The following is a 15,761-nucleotide window of genomic DNA, read 5'->3' on the forward strand; positions in this document are numbered from 1 at the left end:
GTTACATGAGGCTACTTTATTTATGCACTATATACATCTCACTACAGAAATATGAGTACGTTTGATTACAGGATGCTGTCACAGATGCTACAGGATATTATGCAGCCTACAGTACATGCAATGCATTCGTTTTCTCAAGTCCCCAAGTTCTGACACACCAAACACTGCTCGCCTTGAATATTTTTTTTGGGATACATCTTTATTGGAGTATAATTGCTTCACAATGCTGTGTTAGTTTCTGTTGTACAACAAAGCGAATCAGCCATATGCATACATATATCCCCATATCCTCTCCCTCTTGAGCCTACCTCCCACCCCTCTAGGTCGTCACGAAACACCAAGCTGATCTCCCTGTGCTATGCTGCTGCTTCCCACTGGCTATCTAGTTTGCATTTGGTGGTGTATATATGTCGATGCTACTCTCACTTCACCCCAGCTTCCTCCTCCCCACCGTGCCCTCAACTCCATTCTCTATGTCTATGTCTTTATTCCTGCCCTGCCACTAGGTTCATCAGTACCACTTTTTTTTTTTTTAGATTCCATATATATGCGTTAACATACATAAGATCATACTATACATACATAGTATACAAAAATAACATACATATTTGTTTTTCTCTTTCTGACTCACTTCACTCTGTATGACAGACTCTAGGTCCATCCACCTCACTACAAATAACTCAGTTTCGTTCCTTTTTATGGCTGAGTAATATTCCACTGTATATATGTGCCACATCTTCTTTATCCATTCCTCTGTCAATGGACGTTTAGGTTGCTTCCATGTCCTGGCTATTGTAAATAGTGCTAAAATGAACACTGTGGCACATGTCTCTTTTTGAATTATGGTTTTCTCAGGGTATATGCCCAGTCGTGGGATTTCTGGGTCATATGGTAGTTCTATTTCTAGTTAAAATTTAAGGAACCTCCATACTGTTCTTCATAGTAGTTGTATCAATTTATATTCCTACCAACAGTGCAGGAGGGTTCCTTTTTCACCACACCCTTTCCAGCATTTATTGTTTCTAGATTTTTTGATAATGGACATTCTGACTGGTGTGAGGTGATACCTCATGGTAGTTTTGATTTGCATTTCTCTAATAATTAGTGATGTTGAGCATCTTTTCATGTGCCTCTTGGCCATCTGTATGTCTTCTTTGGTGAAATGTTTATTTAGGTCATCTGCCCATTTTTGGATTGGGTTGTTTGTTTTTTTGATATTGAGCTCCATGAGCTGTTTGTACATTTTGGAGATTAATCCTTTGGCTGTTGTTTCTTTTGCAAATATTTTTTCCCATTCTGAAGGTTGTCTTTTCGTCTTGTTTATGGTTTCCTGTGCTATGCAAAAGCTTTTAACTTTAATTAGGTCCCATTTGTTTATTTTTGTTTTTATTTTTATTACTCTAGGAGGTGGGTCAAAAAAGATCTTGCTGTGGTTTATGTCATGTCTATATTATGTCTGCCTACATTTTCCTCTAAGAGTTTTATAGTATCTTGTCTTACGTTTCAGTCTTTAATCCATTTGGAGTTTATTTTTGTGTATGGTGTTAGGTAGTGTTCTAATTTCATTCTTTTACATGTAGCTGTCCAGTTTTCCCAGCACCACCTATTGAAGAGGCTGTCTTTTCTCCATTGTATGTTCTTTCCTCCTTTGTTGTAAATTAGGTGACCATATTTGCATGGGTTTATCTCTGGTTTTTCTATCCTGTACCATTGATCTATATTTCTGTTTTTGTGCCAGTACCATACTGTCTTGATTACTGTAGCTTTGTAGTATAGTTTGAAGCTGGGGCGTCTGATTCCTCCAGCACCATTTTTCTTTCTCAAGATTGCTTTGGCTTGGGCTTCCCTGGTGGCGCAGTGGATAAGAATCTGCCTACCAATGCAGGGGACATGGGTTCGAGCCCTGGTCTGGGAAGATCCCACATGCCATGGAGCAACTAAGCCTGTGTGCAACCACTACTGAGCCTGCGCTCTAGAGCCCACGAGCCACAACTACTGAGCCCGAGTGCCACAACTACTGAAGTCTGCATGCCTAGAGCCCGTGCTCCGCAACAAGAGAAGCCACCGCAATGAGAAGCCCACACAACACAACGAAGAGTAGCCCCCACTCGCCGCAACTAGAGAAAGCCCACATGCAGCAACAAAGACCCAATGCAGCCAAAAAAAAAATAAAATAAAATAAATAAATTTATTTAAAAAAAAAAAAAAGATTGCTTTGGCTATTCGGGGTCTTTTGTGTTTCCATACAAATTGTAAAATTTTTTGTTCTAATTCTGTGAAGAATGCCATTGGTAGTTTGATAGAGATTGCATTGAATCTGTAGATTGCTTTGGGTAGTATAGTCATTTGCACAATATTGATTCTTCCAGTCCAAGAACATGGTATATCTCTCCATCTGTTTATGTCATCTTTGATTTCTGTCATCAGTGTTTTATAGTTTTCTGAGTACAGGTCTTTCGCCTCCTTAGGTAGGTTTATTCCTAGGTATTTTATTCTTTTTGTTGCAATGGTAAATGGGATTTTTTCCTTAATTTCTCTTTCTGATTTTTCCTTGTTAGTGTATAGGAATGCAAGAGATTTCTGTGCATTAATTTTGTATCCTGTAACCTTACCAAATTCACTGATTAGTTCTAGTAGCTTTCTGGTGGCATCTTAGGATTTTCTATGTATAGTATCATGTCATCTGCAAACAGTGACAGTTTTACTTCTTCTTTTCCAATTTGGATTCCTTTTATTTCTTTTTCTTCTCTGATTGCCGTGGCTAGGACTTCCAAAACTATGTTGAATAAAAGTGGCGAGAGTGGACATCCTTGTCTTGTTCCTGATCTTAGTGGAAATGCTTTCAGTTTTTCATCATTGAGTATGATGTTTGCTGTGGGTTTGTCATATAAGGCCTTTATTATGTTGAGGTAGCTTCCCACTATGCCCACTTTCTGGAGAGTTTTTAAAATAACAGGGTGTTTAATTTTGTCAAAAGCTTTTTCTGCATCTATTGAGATGATCATATGTTTTTTATTCCTAAATTTGTTAATATGGTGTATCATATTGATTGATTTGCGTATATTGAAGAATCCTTGAATCCCTGGGATAAATCCCACTTGATCATGGTGTATGATCCTTTTAATGTGCTGTTGGATTCTGTTTGCTAGTATTTTTTCAGGATTTTTGCATCTATGTTCATCAGTGATATTGGTCTATAATTTTCTTTTTTTGGTGATATCTTTGTCTGGTTTTGGTATCAGGGTGATGGTGGCTTCATAGAATGAATTTGGGAGTGTTCCTCCCTCTGCAATTTTTTGGACGAGTTTGAGAAGGATTGGTGCTAGCTCTTCTCTAAATGTTTGATAGAATTCACCTGTGAAGCCATCTGGTCCTGGACCCTTGTTTGTTGGAAGATTTTTAATTACAGTTTCAATTTCATTACTTGTGATAGGTCTGTTTATATTTTCTAATTCTTCCTGGTTCAGTCTTGGAAAATTGTACCTTTCCAATAATTTGTCCATTTCTTCATGGTTGTCCATTTTATTGGCATATAGTTGTTTGTAGTAGTCTCTTATAATCCTTTGTATTTCTGTGATGTCAGTTGTCATTTCTCCTTTTTCATTTCTCATTTTATTGATTTGCATCCTCTCCCTTTTTTTCTTGATGAGTCTGGCTAAGGCTTTATCAGTTTTGTTTATCTTCTCAAAGAACCAACTTTTAGTTTTATTGATCTTTGCTATTGTTTTCTTCACTTCTATTTCATTTATTTCTGCTCTGTTCTTTATGATTTCTTTCCTTCTACTGACTTTGGGTTTTCTTTGTTCTTCTTCGTACTGTTCCTGTTCACTGAAGAAATCAAAGAGGAAATAAAAAAATACATAGAAACAAATTACAATGAAAACTCGATGACCCAAAACCTATGGGATGCAGCAAAATCAGTTCTAAGAGGAAAGTTTATAGCAATTCAGTCTCACCTCAAGAAAAATCTCAAATAAACAATCTAACCCTACACCTAAAGCAACTAGAGAAAGAAGCCTTGAATATTTTAAATTAAGTGATCGTGAACCTATCTATCTATCTATCTATCTATCTATCTATCACAGGGTTGTAATGAGGACTAAATGAGTTAATATTTGCACAGTGCTTAGAACATTACCTGGCACATAGTAAGCACTATGTGCATATATTTTAAATAAAATAATAAAAAAATAATGACTGTCTTGTTTAAATCACTCAGGTGGTAACCAGGAGAGAAGGTTCTGGCCACTGAGTGCAGGCATGTCTGACACTGGAAGCTGTGCTTTCTGTGTAGCCTGAGCCACCTCTGACACACCAGGGCTGGGACTCATGTCCTTTGGTCCTTAAAACTAGCCTTGTTTATACAGTAAGCTGAAGCACTCTCTACCTTCTGAGAGGATTATTCAGTGAAACCAGGTCTCCTGTTTGTATTAGTTTGGCAGGGTTGCCATAATAAAGTACCACAGACAGGGTGGCTTAAACAACAGAGATTTATTTTCCCACAGTTCTGGAGGCTGGAAGTCTGAGATCAAGGTGTCTGCAGGATTTTTTTCTGAGGCCCCTCTCTAGCTTTCGGATGGCTGCCTTCTCCCTGTGTCCTCACATGGTCTTCCCTCTGTGCGTGCCTGTGTCCTAATCTCCTTTTCTTATAAGGACACCAGTCATGTTGGATTAGGGCTCATTTAAAGACCTTATTTTAACTTAATTACCTCTTTAAAGTCTGTCTCCAAATACAGTCACATTCTGAGGTCCCAGGGGTTAGGACTTCAATATATGAATTTGGGGGTGTGGATCACAATTCAGCCCCTGCCACTATTTTAAGACACTAGATGAATTACCTCTCACACTAGCTGTACCCCATACACATGCTGGCTCATTCCTGCCCCAGTGTTTTTCCAAAGTGTGGTCCAGGATCACCTAGAGTCCAATCATTTGCACCCTTAATAAAAATAAGGTTGGCCCCCCAGCCTGTGAATCAGAATCTGGGGGAGGGGATTGCAGGCCCCAGGTATGGAACTTGCTTGTTTTTTACATTTATATAAAGGCTTAGTTTAATTAAAGAGATTCAGGAAAAGTCAGGTAGCATGGTAGCTCCCACCCCATCCCCACCCCCCCTGCAGTCTCCTCCCCCACCTCTGACACCCCACCCCAAAAGTGGGTGAAAGAGGAGCTGGAGAGAGAGGGGCAGCCCTATGGGAAGTTGGAGGGGAGAGCACAGCGCATCCTGATGGCTCCTATAGTGTGGGTCACCCTGCAGGGCAACATAGAGCCTACTGTCCCACTCAGAGCCTCGGGGTCCCCTTCAGTGCAGACAGGCAGAGCTTTGCAGTGTAGGTGCCAGCAGGGGAGGCCGTCCTCCCAGGCAGTGCCAGGGTGCAGCCTGACCTCGGGCTCCAGTCATTTCCCGTGCGCAGCACCCCTGCCCCTCTCCCCAGCTCCTGGAGACCTGGAAGCTCTCCCTTGCCCCTCAGATTAGCAGAAGACCTGAGCCTTGGATCGTATTTAAGAGACAGCGATGGGGCATTTTCCAGAGCCACATGCTGAAGCAGGGAGCAGAGAGTGAGGTGGTTCCTGCATCCGCTGACTCTGCTCCAAAACATCCAGTGATGTCGCGGGAGGTGGGGTCATGCCGGCTCCCCGCAAGCTGATGTCGGGCGCGGATTTACCATTTGCACGAGCACAGCCGATTAACCACGACCGAACCAACGTGAGCCTCTAGAGTGGGTGTCTGCTGCAGGTGTGTGTGCACACACCCTATCCCACACCTGTGTCTGGGTGGCCACCAGCAAAGCAGCGGTGAGCCGGACCCTAACCGGAAAAGGTTTTCCCAGCACCGTGACAACCATCAAAGAGAATGGCGATAATCCATCCTTCACCTTTCTTTGCTGGTTCTGGCTTAGATTCCTCATGTCTTAAAATACTTGCTTGGCTGGCAGTGACTCACCTGGACTGGCATTGAACAGAACAGGCAGGAGGTGCTTTCTTCTGAAGAACCGTCACAAACCTGCACAGCATCTGAGGTCTTTCACGTCACACATTGTTCCTGTCAAAGCGGAGACGTATTTCCTACTCTCTCGTCAAGGTTGGAGCTGCCAAAGAAAGTAAAGTGATTAGGATGTGTCAAACTTTGGCACTTGTCCTAAACAGCGTTTGAAGAAATCAGGTTTATCTGAGAATCTCTACCACATCCTCTACCCAGTGCTACAGCGGCCCCGTTTTTGACAGGGCGCTCTCAAAATTGAAAGTTCATAGGTAGAATCAGTCACCTCCGTGTCGGGTCCTCTAGTGGCATCTCAGGCAGTGTCAAGCTCTAATTGTTGGGATTTCATGAATTCTGAGTACTTCACTGATTTAAGAACTCTCTGGAAGCTGGTAATTTTGAAACTGCATTGTTTGTAAACTTGAATTAATAAAAAGCAGGGTCAAGAGTTTTACTGTCCATTAAACTGTGTTTATTCGTCCTCTCTTGATTCCACCTGAATTCCACAGCCTGTAAATTGTGGTTTATTGGAAGTCAGACCTGGATTCAAATCATAGGTTCACCACTTATTAGCTGTGTGACTTTGGCCAAATTACAGCACTTCTCTGAATGTTTCCTCGACTGCCAAAGTGGAATTGATACGATCTTCCACACTGCATAGTAGGGGATATTAAAAGAGATCACGAATGTGACAGTTGCCAGCACAGAGTCTGACCCATAGAGGCGCACTCCTTTTCACGTCTCTCCCTTTCCCCCTGCTATTTGAAATGAGCATCATTTCTGGCTCACTAATGTTCTAATATTGGCACATTTCAGTATGTGGTTTTGCTTTTAGAATGTCATAAATAATCCTCCAGGAAAAATTAGAAATTATCAGCATACAGAGCCCAAGACCAGCAGTTGCTGAAGTCAGGAGAGGTGGTTTGTACGCTCAGACAGAAAGACAGTAGCAAAGAGACTCGGCAGGAGTGAGTAGCAGCAGTTTCCTCTTGAAAGCTTCCTTAAAAATTCTCTGTGAAGTGTGATAAGTCGGGGGCAGCTCCAGGGGCACAGGCAAGGTCCCCAGGAGCCCAGCCATGCCCACACGCGGCCTCCATCCCACACACCATCCCCCGCCATCCACCCCTGGTCAGGTCCAGCTCCAGTCCCCGCTGACTTCCAGCTCTTCCCGTCAGAACCTCAGGTTTTATTATTTGCTGGGTTTTCCCCTCATTCTTTCATCTCTTTGGTCTCAGCTTCCCACCAAAGAAAGGATGGCTTTGAGCCCCGCTACACCCCTTATTAGTTGGGTTATTATGGATAAATTACTTAGCCTCTTTGAAACTCAGTTTTCCCATCTGTAAATGGGGATCCTACATCGTTAGGTTGTTATAAAGACCAATGTGAATAAAACGCATGTCAAAGTATTTTGTAAAGTGCTGAGAAAAAAAAGAATTCAAATCCCTCTTAGCATGTATACCTCACTGGCACATAGCAGGTGCTCAAAAATATACATTAGGTTACGTTTTGATTACAAATCTTTGCCATGGGAATGCTGTGCAACACTCCAACGCACCAGGGGTCGTCCCAAACAGTCCTCCAAGGGACCCAAGGGTTCCTAGATGGTTTCTGCAGAGAATCTGACATTTGCTGTGTGTTCGCCGTGTCCAGGCTCAGGCCTGGGGACAGCTTGTGCAATCTCCAAGGGATAGGTATTAACCAAGATTCCCTCACCACGTGTGTGGCAAATGAAGCCACATCAAGACTAATAATCCAGGTATTAGTTTGTTACCACCATCTCTTACGCAGAACTTAATCCCAGCAAAGCGCCTTCCCTCCTGTACATTTGGGGAGCCCCTGGGGTAAGACGTCTTACCCGTTCTCACCAACGAATCAATGGCTGGGTGCCAGGTCCCACCCCTTTCCCTGCTCTGCCTCTTCGCCCAGGCAAGACTGCACTGTGGAGAAGATGCCTTTCTCCCTGTTATGCTCGTTTCTGGGGTCCCCATTACGGTGAGCTTGTACCTCTGCAAACAATCTGTTAGCTTTTAGAGACAGCTTTGCCCAGGAATCAGACTTGGGGTAGGGCCCAGAATAGATTAGCCACTGTTAGCACAGTGTACTCAGACCTACTCCCTTCTTGGACCTGGATGCTTTGTCCCTTGGCGAGCTCACCATGCTGGGCTTCTGGCAGCCACTCCGACCCCTGGGGTTTCCCCACTAGCTCAGCAGATGGGACTGAATCCCGGTGCAGGCTCCAACTACACCAATGAAGAAAGGAAGGCTCAGAGGGGAAAGGAACTTACCCAAGGTCACGCAGCCAACAGGCGGCAGACAGCCAAACCCAGAGCAAAGTCCAAATCCCATGTTCTCTCTGATCCAAATCCCATGATCAAAGTGGCAACGTGACATGCTGTTCTGACCCTGGCGTCCCTACAGCGGGGCACGCTGTGCCGGTCACTGTTTACTGTACGTACTTTTCTCCTCCCCAGAGACTTCAGTCTCTTTCTGCTTGGTTTCTATTTGGATTTATGCTTTCAACATAAAAAGCGGGGGATTCCTTGCCATTTCACCCTCCTTAGCTCCCTCCCATTAGACTCATAATTTATCTCCATGTTATTTGGCTCGTGGTTAAAAGTACCGTGGTGCTTATACAGATGAGAGAACAAGCAGGTCAGCCTTAGCCAGGGTTAGCAGATTTGAGAAAAACACAAACCCCTTGGCTCGGTTCCCGAAGCCCCTACAACTTGGCCACCCTACACCAACCCTCTGCTCCAGCAGAAAGGTCCTGACCCTGAGTTCTCCTCATTCTGTCCCCAGTGTAGCCTGGTGCCTAGAGGGGTGTGGCCTGCACCCCCATGTGCTCACACTAACACAGCTGTCCCTCCCAGCCCATTCCATGACTTGGCGTCTGCCCCCCTTCCTCACTGACACTCCAGTTCCCAGCAGGGATCCACACCCAGTCCTGGCCCCAGCCCCCTTGGCCCAGGGCCTTGACTTTCTATCGTGGCCTTGCCAAAGCTCTTCTTGGGGAGCTAGATGCCCCTTTTTCCCAAGATGCTGCCAGGGGACCTGCCTCCCATCTAAGCAAACCTTCTCCTGACCCCCATTTCCTCCCTAAGCTTGAACTCTCTCGACTGCCCTAGACTTGGGCTGTACCAGCTCCACTCATCAGATGAGGAAACTCTTTGGGGAGGGGGGGGGGATGCACACCAGCCTGGCCTCCTGAGCTGGCCACTTCCTGGGGTCAGGCAACTTGTCACTTTCTTTGGTGGGCTCCTAATGTACCAGCAGCCACGGTTCTTGCGTGCTCAGTTCATGCAGGGATGAGGGTAGGGGGAACTGAGTCTGCAGTTGGACTTCTTAAATACCCTATTTTATACCACATACCCCCCACCTCACATTCCTGGTCCTCCCATTCTTTCTTTTTCTCCATAGCCCTTATCACCGTTCTGATATCCTATGTGTCCCCCTCTCCAAGTAGAGAAGTGAACTCCCTGAGACCTAAGGCTGCTTTGCTTGAGCACCTGGCCCATGGTGGGTGCTCAATAACTCTCTGTGGAACCGGTGAGTGGAATGCCCGCGGCCTTGGCAGGCAGCACCCGAGCGCACACACTGAGGCGCTGGGAAGACCAGGAGCTCTCGTTTCTCAGCTGTCACAGAGGCCAGCTGCCTCAGGGCTGCCAAAGAGGATTTCCACACCTCCTCCATCTTAGCCGGGGCAATAAAACGTCTACAAGGGCTTCCCAGCACTGCACTGGGTGTGGGAAAGGCAAAGCCTTCCGGCAGCTTCTTAACCTGGCTGGACTCAGCCATCCACCCCGCTGAGAAAGGGATTGTTCCTGCTGCTCCTGCAAGCCCTAGGCCTGTCACACCCCGACCGCGCCGCGCCGTCTCTCCTTCCCAGACGCGAGCTGTCTTACCCACCTTTACGCCCCAGTGCCCGGCACAGTGCGGAGAAGCTATGAAGCGTGTGATAGATACGTGATGAATGCCCGGGTTCCACGGGAGGAAGGCAGCCCCTTCTGAATTAATTATGTGACTCAAAATGCCAGGGCAGGATGAGTTTATTTCTCCTTTATTGTGATTAATGATTCTATTTTTCCAGAGAGTTTTTCAATTCTGAGATTTAAGTTATATATACCGTAAATTTTAAGGTATCCCTCCTTTCAAAAAAGACACAGCATAAATTTTAGAGTAAAACTGATGGTTATGTTTTCTCTCCCTAGACCTTAAATATCTCCTTTTACTGAGGGCCGATTTAAAAAAAAATAATAATGTGGAGTGTTTTATGATACTGAAAATAAAAGTCTGTGAGGAAAAGCTGATGTTGTCTTTACTATCTCTCTTGGAATAATTAAACTTCGTATTTATTACAAAAAGCTTTTTTTTAAAAAAACAAAAAACAGGCAACAACTAATTATCCAGTTTCTCTTGGATTTAGGAGAGGGTGATTTACTTTCAAAAGAGGAAATAATACACAGAGAAAAAGTAAGACAGTTGTTGTCACATCCAAAAGAGGAGAGACCAAACAATTTCTAAATGGAACTATTTATGGATACTAAATAGTACTAAGTTTTAAACCAGACTGGACATTTCATTGATTATATTCCTCAAATTCAACGATCAGAAATTAATTTAGTCAGTGTGGTAAGAAAATTTAAGAAGAGAAAAATTCTGCTTTATGATTTTCTTCTTTAATTTATTTTTGGCTGCATTGGGTCTTCGTTGCGGCATGCAGGCTTTCTCTAGCTGCAGCAAGCGGGGGCTACTCTTCGTTGCAGTGTGTGGGCTTCTCACTGTGGTGGCTTCTCGTGTTGTGGAGCATGGGCTCTAGGCTCGTGGGCTTCAGTAGTTGCAGCACACGGGCTCAATAGTTGCGGCACGCGGGCCCTAGAGCACATGGGCTTCAGTAGTTGTGGCTCGCGGGCTCAGTAGTTGTGGCTCACGGGCTCTAGAGCACAGGCTCAGTAGTCGTGGCGCATGGGCTCAGTTGCTCCGTGGCATGTGGGATCTTCCTGGACCAGGGATCGAACCTGTGTCCCCTGCCTTGGCAGGCGGATTCTTAACCATTGCACCTCCAGGGAAGTCCTATGATTTTCAACATTAGTTATCTATGCCGATCACAATTTATGGATAAGTGTACAGGTGCCAGTTCACTTCATGTTGTGGAAACACTCCATTCGTCCCTGAGAGTTTTAGAAAGTTAAACCCCAGAAGGCAGCGTGGTGTTCCTCTGTTGTGCCTGCCTGCATAACAACCAGTACGGCATTTCTGCTAACAGCATCCAGATTGTTTCTGGGGGGAGCCATGCTCCACCCCACTCTCAGTTCCAGAGGTTAGGAATAGTCATGTGACCTAGGCTTGGCCAATCAGGAATTGACTCAGAAGCAGGGACATGAGTAAAGCTGAGCCAATAGGAATCTGATTTGGGATTGTTGCTGGTGCTATTGAAAAAGGTGTGCTTTCCCTTTTGGGATTGCTAACACTTGGAGCTGCTGCCTGAGAGTGAAGCCAACACAAAGGAAAGCAGACAGATGGTAAATTCAACTCACACTGCAACTTGGATGTATCAACAAACGTAATTTCTCTAGCTTACCCATAATCAATCTGGCCCTCCACTGGTTAGTAAGGGTTGAAACCAGTTTAAATCATGGTGCAATCCAATAATTCCAATATCCTCTTTGAGAACATGCTCAGTTTCTCAGATGGCCTCCCCCATCTCCTGCTCCACCAATAAAGATGATGGTGTCTGGCCAGTATTCAACTGTACCCTTCATTATGGCTGACCTTGTTGATAAAATACTGAGATATGCCTGGAGCAGCTGGTAAACAGGTGCTGCCTTGAGTTCCCTAAGCACCTCCCACTGCCCCCTCCCTGGGACTTTTCCCTAAGCTCCCCACAATCCATCAGTGAAAATGTTAATCCTGGACACAGCAGGGCACTCCGTTCAGACTGGTCAATGCCTGAGCCTGTAAGATTTTTAAATGTTTTGGCCATCATCCCTGTAGGGTATATATAGTGGAGGTAGAAAGGGGGACTGTGCTTCTGCATCCTCATGGTGTTGAGAGAAAGGGAACTCCTGGCCTTGCACCCACCCTTGGGTATAGCTGTCCAGTGTCTGCCCATGTCAGGACAAGGTCCACTTTTGGCCTGGACTGGGTGTGCTGCCAGCCTCTGATGTGAAGTCTGTGGATGGCGAGTTTGTAGTCTATCCACAAGTCTGAGGCAGTGCTCCCTGGCTGACGTAGCCTCTTCTTTGCTCTTCCAGGTGCTTCTGACTTCTGGCCACGAATTCCTATCAGTCCTGGTCCCAGGGGTCCACCCTGCAGCCTGTACCACTGAGTCACCCCACCACGGTGATCACCCTGGCAAGCTGGCCACAGACTTGCTGCTACATCTGGGTAGGGTCCAAGCTACACGGGGACCTAGCATAGCTTAAAAAGTCCATTGTGGGCCTCCCTCTGTCAGACCAAAATCAGGCTACCCAGGCTCTCCCTCTCATACTTCTGGAACCGTGGCAGGGGATAGGGTCTTCCCATGCCTGCGAGGCTAATCATTACTTTTCTACCACAGTTGCTCCTCCCAGGCCTCTGGTCTTGTTCTGCTGCTTCTGTCCTTCCACAATCCCCCTTTCTCCCTCTGTCTAGACCTGTCATACATAAAACCCAAGGTTTAGTCTACCAAACCCAGTCGTTGATCTTCTAAAGAGGAAGGTAATGGAACGTAGAGGCTATTTTCTCAAGGTAAGAGCTTGGATTACAGGGCTCTCATTTTGCTACAAACTCTATTTTTGAATGTCAGAAGCTGAGTGTTACTTTTTCTTTCTCTTTGCATACCTTCTGGAAAGAATCTTCATCCCCTCCTCCAAACTTGAGTAGACTAAATTCATATGCTCTGAAAGGCAAAAGAGAAAAGCACACTAATAACTTCAAAACATAATCCCTATTCCTTCTGACAACATCTTTCAAGCACCCTAACCTAACCATGCCTGAAGCCAGTAGCCCAGTTTAGCAAACCAATGGATTCCATTTTGGGTTTAGCTGGTTAGAGCTGGGTTTCAGTCACTTGCTACTTGGAGTCCTGACTGACGCGGGAATAAGAGCAGCTATTTCACATGATTGTGTAGCATTCGGCACAGCTTCACATGCAAGTGGGGCTGGTTAAATGCATTTGATGGTCAGATTGCTGCCATGGCTAGAACCTGACAAGGACAAAGCTGGTTCTGAAGAACTCCTCAAGTCCATTCCTAAACCTTGCAAATGCATTGCTTCCTCTCACGTGGCAGAAGGAAAAGAACAAAGAGAGAGGAATCTTTCCTTTGGGTTATCTGGGGTCAGAATCCCCTCTCCTCCCATTCATCTCTGTGGAGGCTCTACTGAGACCCCATCCTATTCCTCCCTGTTAACCCTTCCTGCTTCTCCTTACCCTTTAAACATGTTTCAGTTTCCCATAGCAAAAAGACAACGACAAAAAACTCACGCCCAGGGACTTCCCTGGCAGTCCAGTGGTTACAACAATGAGCTTCTACTGTAGGGGCTGGGGGCTCGGGGTTCATCCCTGGTTGGGGAGCTAAGATCCCGCATGCCCTGCAGCACAGCCCAAACAAACACACAAACGAACAAACAAAAAAACAACTCACGCCCAGTTGTAACTTCCCCTTGCCTGCCAACCAACTCTCCTGCAGCAGTGGGCCATATCTACTACCCCTGCTGCTCCTCTGCCCTGACTCCATTGACTTCTAACCCACTGTGGCTTGGTTTCTGCTCTCACGTCCCCACCGAAACTGGAGTCACACGTGTCAATAACTTCCTCATTGTTGAGATCAACAGGCACATTCCAGGACTAGTGCGCTGAACCTCTCTGTGTCATTTCCCACTCCCAACCACCTCCTGAGCCTGGATAATGTCTTCATTTGGACTGTTTGATGCCACTTTTTTTCCAGTTTTCTTCTCACTTCTCTGCCCCCTCCTCAGGATCCTGATTTGATCCTTAGAAGCTGGTGTGTGTCAGGGTTCAGTTCTCATCCATCCCATGATCTTCTCGGTCTGCCTGCTCTCTCTGGGTCATCTCAGCCCCGCCCCAGCTTCAGTGACTAGCTGTGTCGACCCTTTCCCAGTGGGCATCTCTGGGCTTCTCTCCCATGCTTGGCACCTACGCTCCTGACTGCCTCCTGGATGTCTTCCCTGGAAGTTCCATAGGCACATTAAAATATATATTCAAAATACGCCATCCTCCTCTCAGACCTGTTTCTACTCCTTTACTTGCTATCACAGTAAATGGTATCATCATCCGTGAAGTTGCACAAAGTACCTGGGAGTCCTGAATTCCTATTTTCCTTTCCCCTTTCCCTGCTTACTGAGGCAGACCCCTTTTACCTGGCAGTATATAATGGGTCCCCCAAAGCAGTGTGGGTAAATGGATGAATAAACTATGGGGGACACAGAAAACCAGGGCTCTAACTTGAGTCTAAAATTTGATGCCAGTTTACCTTTCACAGTTTTTCACTGCTTCTTCCTTAACAAGAGGGACCATCATTGTACCAGATGGTCTTCACCGCTGGTCATCTATGATTCCAGATGACTCCAATCTGTTACCTTAGGCGCTTGACCACCATTCCTTCTTATCCACTTAACCCCATTGCCCCTTCTTGTGCCTGTCCCGCCTAGGAAAAGAGGAGGGAGGCCCCTGTGATAAAGTAGAACTTCAAACGTAAATTGCACCACCTTGCAGAACACATTTCACCCTGATAAGAGGTCCCGATGTATCCCTGCAGCCACCAGGAGTCACAGTGAGGGTTGGGAGGGGAGGAAGGAAAGAGGGAGGGGGAAGGACGGGGCAGTAGGAGGAAAGATAAACAGAGGTCATTTCCTCCTTTCCCTGTCTTGCCAGGTCTCGTAACCCTGTGTGAGTCTTCCCAAGTGCTGCGCGCGGGAAAGTACCTTCCCTCTCTTGCAGCCGACTTCTGTCTGGAAATGAGTACCCTGACTGTCTCATGAAAGCCTGTGCGCCTAGCACTTTCGACTTCTCAAAACATTGCATGAATATCTGTTTGAGTGACTTCCAAGTGCAGGCTTTGTGCTAAGCAATGTGCACCTTATCTCATTTAAGCCCTGCGACCTTGGCAGGTAGGTCCTGTTTTTTATCTCCGCTTTGCAGACGAGGAAACTAGGGCTTAGAGAGGTTAATTGCTTCACAAGGCTATCCAGCTAGCAGTGTAGTCCTGCAAATCATCAAATCAAACCCAGGTGTGTATCATTCTATGTGTAAGTCTGGGGTGGCCACAGTTACACTGCTTCTGATGTATTCGTGGTTATCTTCCATACCATACATACATTTAGGACATGGTACATCCAGGCGCTAGATAAATGCTCGGTGAAGTAGTGCCTAAACCACGCCAATAAGAGCTGGATCTGGTCCCAGCTGGCAGAATTCAGAAATGCAGCTTTAGGCGGTTCCCAATGCTTCCTTGTACCTCAGTTTCCTCATCTGTAAAAGGGAGGCACGAAGCAAATGCCCTCCAAGGAGCCTGTAGCATTCCGTGGCTCTATTCCAATAGTGCAGTGTCCCCAGCACGCTGCCAGGAATCTGGACAGAGAGCGTGATCAAACGGACAGGACTCTCTGCGGGCGCTCCCCTACCCTACCGCTGACGCATGCGCCCTCGCCCGCCGCCCTGGCGCGGAGCCCGGAGCAACGCGGCCCCTCTCCGCGCATGTGCAAGCCCTGGTGGCCCGACTGCGGGCCCCGGGTGCAGGGACGGCTCCCTCCCCCGGCGCGGCGGAATCAGTGCCCTCGGTAG

General features: G+C 46.1%; 1 protein-coding gene across 1 annotated transcript in view; it reads right to left on the reverse strand.

The window, feature by feature from the left end:
- Window positions 1–3,459: 3,459 nt before the first annotated feature.
- Window positions 3,460–15,761, reverse strand: part of LEKR1 (leucine, glutamate and lysine rich 1) — a 309,852-nt gene continuing 297,550 nt past the window's right edge. The window contains exons 19-20 of the mRNA XM_082394543.1: window positions 5,945–14,625; window positions 3,460–3,828 (exon numbers count right to left, since the gene is read on the reverse strand). The gene's annotated coding sequence lies outside the window, so the exon portion shown is untranslated. The remainder of the gene's footprint in view (window positions 3,829–5,944; window positions 14,626–15,761) is intronic.

Source organism: Balaenoptera borealis (genome assembly GCF_965194805.1).
Source record: "Balaenoptera borealis genome assembly, chromosome: 5".
NCBI classification, from domain to species: Eukaryota; Metazoa; Chordata; class Mammalia; order Artiodactyla; family Balaenopteridae; genus Balaenoptera; species Balaenoptera borealis.